Genomic DNA, 7,521 nt, shown 5'->3' with positions numbered 1-7,521 from the left:
ACACGGCGGCCGTGCGGGTTGCCTTGCCGGCCTCATCCCTGCTGCATTGGGCCGCCTGCGTCAGGCCCATTGGCTGCCTCAAGTTCTGGCGCCGCTGGTCCGTTGGTCGCTCGGGCCTCGCTGCTGACGCGCTCGCCCACATGTCGGTGCTGATGCGCTCGCCCACATGTCGTCCCACGCCGTCCATCGTCGCCGGCTTCATCTCGGACTCCGCCGCCTTCACCGAGCGGCGTCCCTGTCCTCGCGCGCGATTGCATTGATCACCCGCCCGCCGCCACGAATCGCATTGATGACCCACAAGTATAGGGGATCTATCGTAGTCCTTTCGATAAGTAAGAGTGTCAAACCCAACGAGGAGCAGAAGGAAATGACAAGCGGTTTCAGTAAGGTACTCTCTGCAAGCACTGAAATTATCGGTAACAGATAGTTTTGTGATAAGGTAATTCGTAACGGGTAACAAGTAACAAAAGTAAACAAGGTGTAATGATAACCCACAAGTATAGGGGATCAATTGTAGCCTCTTTCGATAAATAATAGTGTCGAACCCAACGAGGAGTTAAAGGTAGAACAAATATTCCCTCAGGTTTTATCGACCACTGATACAACTCTACGCACACTTGACGTTCGCTTTACCTAGAACAAGTATAAAACTAGAAATACTTTATAGGTGTAACAGGATAGGTTTGCAAGAATATAAAAGGCACATAAATAAAAACTAGGGGCTGTTTAGGTAAAGAAGCAATAAAGTTAGTATAGCGAGTGTGGAAAAGTGGTGGTAGGAGTTGCGAAATTGTCCCTAAGCAATTGACTACTTTACTAGACCGATAGCAAGTTTTATGTGAGAGAAGCCACTGCTAGCATGTCATCCCTGGCTTGGAATTCTATGCACTTATGATTGAAACTATTAGCAAGCATCCGCAACTACTAATGTTCATTAAGGTTAAAACCCAACCATACCATTAAGATATATTGGTCCCCCTTCAATCCCGTATGCATCAATTTCTATGCTAGGTTGAAGCTTCTGTCACTCTTGCCCTCGAATACATAGTTCTATCAACATACAACCAACCCTATGGACTGATCCACGCGCACGCTCATATGATGGAGACCAAATGACAACAATATAACCACAAGAAAATTAAACCAATCATAGCAATTCACCAATTACCGATAGGACAACGAAAATCTACTCCGACATCATAGGATGGCAACACATCATTGGATAATAATATGAAGCATAAAGCACCATGTTCAAGTAGAGGGTACAACGGGTTGCGGGAGAGTGGGCCGTTGTAATAGATGGGGGAAGGTGATGAAGATGTTGGTGAAGATGACGGAGGTGTTGGTGTAGATCGCCATCACACGATGATGGCCCCGATGATGTTCCGGCACCACCGGGAGAGAGGAGGAGAGGGCCCCCTTCTTATTCTTCTTCCTTGACCTTCTCCCTAGATGGGAGAAGGGTTTCCCCTCTGGTCCATGGACTCCATGGCGGCGGAGGGGCGAGAGCCCCTCCGAGATTGGATTCGTCTCTTTATCTCTCTCTGTTTCTGCATTCCAGATTCTGCCCTTTCACTGTTTCTTAAATTCCCGGAGATCCGTAACTCCGATTGGGCAGAATTTTGGACACGATTTTTATGCAGATGTTAGCTTTCTTGCGGCAAACTAAGGGCACCAACCGCCTTACGGGGTGGCCACGAGGGCCTAGGGCGCGCCTGACCCCCTGAGGCGCGCCCCCTACCTCGTGGCCCCCTCGGGTATCGTCTCGTGTTGATTCTTCTTCCCAAAAATCACATATATTCCAAAAAAAATCTCCGCCGGTTTTTATCCCTTTTGGACTCTGTTTGATATGGATTTTCTGCGAAACAAAAAACATACAACAAACAGGAACTGACATCGGGCACTGGATCAATATGTTAGTCCCAAAAATAGTATAAAAAGTTGCCAAAAGTATATGAAAGTTGTAGAATATTGGCATGGAACAATAAAAGATTATAGATACGACGGAGACGTATCAGCATCCCCAAACTTAATTCCTGCTCGTCCTCAAGTGGTAAATGATAAAAAAGATAATTTTTGATGTGGAATGCTACCTAGCATAATCTTGATCATGTAATCTAATCATGGCATGAATATTAAGACATGAATGATTCAAAGCAATAGTCTATCATTTGACATTAAGACAATAATACTTGAAGCATACTAATAAAGCAATCATGTATTTTCAAAATAACATGGCCAAAGAAAGTTATCCTTACCAAATCATATGGTCTGGCTATGCTCCATCTTCTCCACACAAAATATTCAAATCATACACAACCCCGATGACAAGCCAATCAATTGTTTCATACTTTTGACGTTCTCAAACCTTTTCAATTTTCACGCAATACATGAGCGTGAGCCATCGATATAGCACTATAGGTGGAATAGAATATGATGGTGGAGGTTGTGTGGAGAAGACAAAAAGGAGAAAGTCTCACATCAACGCGGCTAATCAATGGGCTATGGAGATGCCCATCAATTGATGTCAATGCGAGGAGTAGGGATTGCCATGCAACGGATGCACTAAGAGCTATAAGTGTATGAAAGCTCAAACTGGAAACTGATACGTGTTCGTCGTATCTATAATTTTTGATTGTTCCATGCCAATATTATACAACTTTCATATACTTTTAGCAACTTTTTATAATATTTTTGGGACTAACATATTGATCCAGTGGCAGTGCCAGTTCCTGTTTGTTGCATGTTTTTTGTTTCACAGTAAATCCATATCAAACGGACTCCAAAAGGGATAAAGACTGGCGGAGATTTTTTTGGAATATATGTGATTTTTGGGGAAAAAATCCACGCGAGACGATGCCCGAGGGGGCGACGAGGCAGGGGGGGCGCCCCTGACCCTCGTGGCCACCCCGTAAGGCGGTTGGTGCCCTACTTTCGTTGAAAGAAATCTAATATCCGGATAGAGATCGTGTTAAAATTTCAGCCCAATCGGGGTTATGGATCTCCGGGAATATAAGAAACGGTGAAAGGGTAGAATCTGGGAACGCAAAGACAGAGAGAGACAGAGAGACAGATCCAATCTCGGAGGGGCTCTCTCCCCTCCCACGCCATGGAGACCAAGGACCAGAGGGGAAACCCTTCTCCCATCTAGGGAGGAGGTCAAGGAAGAAGAAGAAGGAGGGGGGATCTCTCCCTCTTGCTTCCGGTGGCGCCGGAGTGCCACCGGGGGCCATCATCATCACCGCAATCTTCACCAACAACTTCACCGCCATCATCACCAACTCTTCCCCCCTCTATGCAGCGGTGTAACCCCTATTTTACCCGCTGTAATCTCTACTTAAACATGGTGCTCAACACTTTATATTATTTCCCAATGATTTATGGCTATCCTATGATGTTTGAGTAGATCTATTTTGTCCTATGGGTTATTTGATGATCATGATTTGTTTGAGTTGCATGTTTTATATTTGGTGTTGTCCTATGGCACTCTCCGTGTCGCGCAAGCATGAGGGATTCCCGCTGTAGGGTTTGCAATATGTTCATGATTTGCTTATGGTGGGTGGTGTGAGTGACAGAAGCACAGACCCGAGTAAGTAGGTTGTTTGCGTATGGGATAAAGAGGACTTGATACTTTAATGCTATGGTTGAGTTTTACCTTAATGATCTTTAGTAGTTGCGGAAGCTTGCTAGAGTTCCAATCATAAGTGCATATGATCCAAGTAGAGAAAGTATGTTAGCTTATGCCTCTCCCTCAAATAAAATTGCAATGATGATTACGGTCTAGTTATCGATTGCCTAGGGACAAATAACTTTCTCATAACAAAAAGCTCTTTACTAAAACTAACTTAGTTGTGTATTTATCTAAACATCCCCTACTTTTTATTTAAGCGCTCTTTATTATCTTGTAAACCTATCCAAAAACACCTACAAAGTACTTCTAGTTTCATACTTGTTCTAGGTAAAGCGAAGGTTAAGCGTGCGTAGAGTTGTATCGGTGGTCGATAGAACTTGAGGGAATATTTGTTCTACCTTTAGTTCCTCATTGGGTTTGACACTCTTACTTATCGAAAGAGGCTACAATTGATCCCCTATACTTGTGGGTTATCAAGACCTTTTTCTGGCATTATTGCCGGGGAGCCATAGCGTGGGGTGAATATTCTCGTGTGTGCTTGTTTGCTTTATCACTAAGTAATTTTTATTTGTTGTTCTTAGTTGTTTTCTATCTTTAGTTATGGGTAGGAAACACAAAATACCAAAAAAATAGTTGTACATACTGAACCAATGGTTGAAGAACCACTCAAAATCTATCACACTCCTGAAGCTTATTACTTGGATCATCTTCGATCCCTATGTGCTCGTGCTGAAACCCAACTAGCTTAGTTGAGGGAAAATCTTTAGATGAGCATGCTTGTTATGTGCGACACTTTATATCTGAAAAGGGGATACGTTTACTGGATCAAATTCATCGGTTGCAATGCTATGCTTGGAATATATGTGAAATATATGATTATACCTGTTGTTCTTAAGACCCTAAGAAACACCTTCCCTACCAATGTTTGTTTAGTGATAATGGAATAATATCTTCTTATGCTAAGAGTGTTTATAACTACTATGATGTTCAACAAATTGAAGAATTTGTTGCTTTTAAGGGTGCTTATGAAATTGCTTCTTTGATTGAAAAGTATGATGCTACTCTTTACAAATCTGAAATTTTTTCCATACTTGAATATTGTTATGATAATTATGCTTCTAATGCCTATGTTAAACCATATATTGAGGACTCCTCCGCTGTCCAAGACGAGACTAATATCTTGCAGGAGTCTATGGAAGAAGAAATTGATGAAACTGTGAGCTCATTGGATGAAAAAGATGATGAGGAGAGCGAAGAACAAAAGGAGGAAGAGCGGATTAGCTACCCGTGCCCACCTTCTAATGAGAGTAACTCTTAAACTCATATATTGTTTAATTTCCCTTCGTGCTTACTGAAGGATGAATGCTCTGATGATTGTTATGATCCCGTTGATTCTCTTGAAATATCCCTTTTTGATGATGCTTGTGGCCAAGAGCCAATATGAATTATGCTTATGGAGATGAACTTGCTATAGTTCCTTATGTTAAACATGAAATTGTTGCTATTGCACCCACGCATGATAGTCCTATTATCTTTTTGAATTCTCCCAACTACACTATATCGAGTAGTTTACCCTTATTAAGGATTATATTGATGGGTTGCATTTTACTATTACACATGATGATTTTGATGAATATAATATGCATGTGCTTGCTGCTTCTACTTGCAATTATTATGAGAGAGGAACTATATCTCCACCTCTCTATGTTTCCAATACGATAAAATTGTAAGAACCTGTTTATACTATGAATTGACCTTTACTATATGTGCATGAATTGTTCTTTTATGACATGCCGATGCATAGGAAGAGAGTTAGACTTTGTTATTGCATGATATATGTTACCTTGTACTTAGTACTAAATCACAAATCATTGTTAATTAAAATTGGCTTTGATATACCTTGAGATCCGAGTGGATCCATGACTTGAGCACTATATGCCTAGCTTAATGGCTTTAAAAAAAGCGCTGCCAGGGAGACAACCCAGAAGTTTTGGAGAGTCATTTATTTATGTTGTGTGCTTTTATAAGGTTTAAAAATAAAAATAATGTGCCAAGATTTGCCTTTAGGATGTTTACTTTGCTTGTTGGTTTGTACGGTGTCGGACAGAAACTTTGGCTATAGTGCATGATTTTACATTTTTTACTGGAACGTCAAATGGTTCTGATTCTTTTTGCACTGCCTTTATATACAAATTTTTTAGTTTTCCTCATCTCGGTAGAAGTTTTGGAGTACCAGAGGTATGGGGAATGTTCAGATTATTACAGACTGTTCTGTTTTAGACAGATTCTGTTTTTGATGCACAGTTTGCTTGTTTTGATGAAACTATCGAATTATATCAGTGGATTAAGCCATGGGAAAGTTATACTAAAGTAGCTACAATGCAAAAACAAAATATAAATTGGTTTGCAATAGTACTTAGAGTAGTGATTTGCTTTATTATACTAACGGATCTTACCAAGCTTTCTGTTGAGTTTTGTGTGGATGAAGTGTTCGAAGATCGAGGAGGTCTCGATGTGAGAAGAAGGAAGAGAGGCAAGCGATCAAGCTTGGGTATGCCCGAGGCACCCCCAGTAAATATTCAAGGATACTCAAGCATCTAATCTTGGGGATGCCCCGGAAGGCATCCCCTCTTTCTTCAACAAGTATCGGTATGTTTTCGGATTCGTTTCGTTCATGCGATATGTGCAATCTTGAAGCGTCTTTTGTATTTATTTTTCACTTTTCTTTTATACACCATGCTGGTATGAGATAGTCCTTGGTTGATTTATAGAATGCTCTATGCACTTCACTTATATCTTTTGAGTATGGCTTTATAGAATGCTTCATGTGCTTCACTTATATCATTTGAAGTTTAGATTGCCTGTTTCTCTTTACATAGAAAACCACCATTTGTACAATGCTCTTTTGCTCCACTTATATTTGTTAGAGCGTTGGCATATCTTTTGTAGAAAGAATTAAACTCTCTTGCTTCACTTATATCTATTTAGAGAGATGACAGAAATTGGTCATTCACATGGTTAGTCATAAAATCCTACATAAAACTTGCATATCACTGAATATGATATGTTTGATTCCTTGCAATAGTTTTGCGATATAAAGATGGTGATTCCCAAATTTTCAATTTGGAATGTTATACATTAGATCATCATTGCATATCATATTTTTTTTGCTTTTGGTTTGATCCTAGAAATTTCTACGCAACTCAAGGACCCACAGAGAGAGTTGGGGAATTCATTATTTTCATATTTGAGTTTTCTCAAATTTTGAGAATAGGATCATTTGATTTTAATTATTTTATCATCAATTATTTCTATTACAAAAATATGAGAGAGGGATTAAAATGACTTTCCAAAAATAAAGAAATACTAAGGATTTAATAATAAAATCAAATAAGATTTTATTTCGGAGTTTTTCGTTATTTTATTTGAATTTAGGAAAAATGTGCGTTTTTAAAAATTGCATTTAGGCCCCAAATAAATGTTCACCTTGTGCGGCTTGATTTTAGAAGCTTGGGAAAATTTATTTCCGGATTTTTTTAGTCCGTTTAGTATTTCTTTTTATTTTTCTTCTGCGTGTAATTTTTATTAAAAAGAAGGCAACCGACCTAACCGGGCCGTGTCCGCCTGGGACTCTGGCCCGGCAGGCTTTATAAGCCGGGGCGCCCGAGGACGAAGCCAGCCCAGCCGCCGCCGCCCTAAACCCTAGCGCTGCTCGCGCCGCCGCCGCACGCCGCCACCACCGCCCGCCGCGCCGTCGCCGGAGCCGCCGTCCGCCGCCTCGCCGACCCGCCGCCCGAGGTCGCCTCGAAATCCGTGCCGCCGTTTTTTTTCGAAAAACCGTTCGGTTTTTCCGTCGGTTTTTCGTCGGGTTTTTTAGTTTCAGTTTTTTT

The sequence above is a fragment of the Triticum dicoccoides genome, chromosome 5A (assembly GCF_002162155.2).
Source record: "Triticum dicoccoides isolate Atlit2015 ecotype Zavitan chromosome 5A, WEW_v2.0, whole genome shotgun sequence".
Classification (NCBI taxonomy): Eukaryota; Viridiplantae; Streptophyta; class Magnoliopsida; order Poales; family Poaceae; genus Triticum; species Triticum dicoccoides.
The sequence above is the reverse complement of the archived record's forward strand: the minus strand, read 5'-3'. Positions refer to the sequence as shown.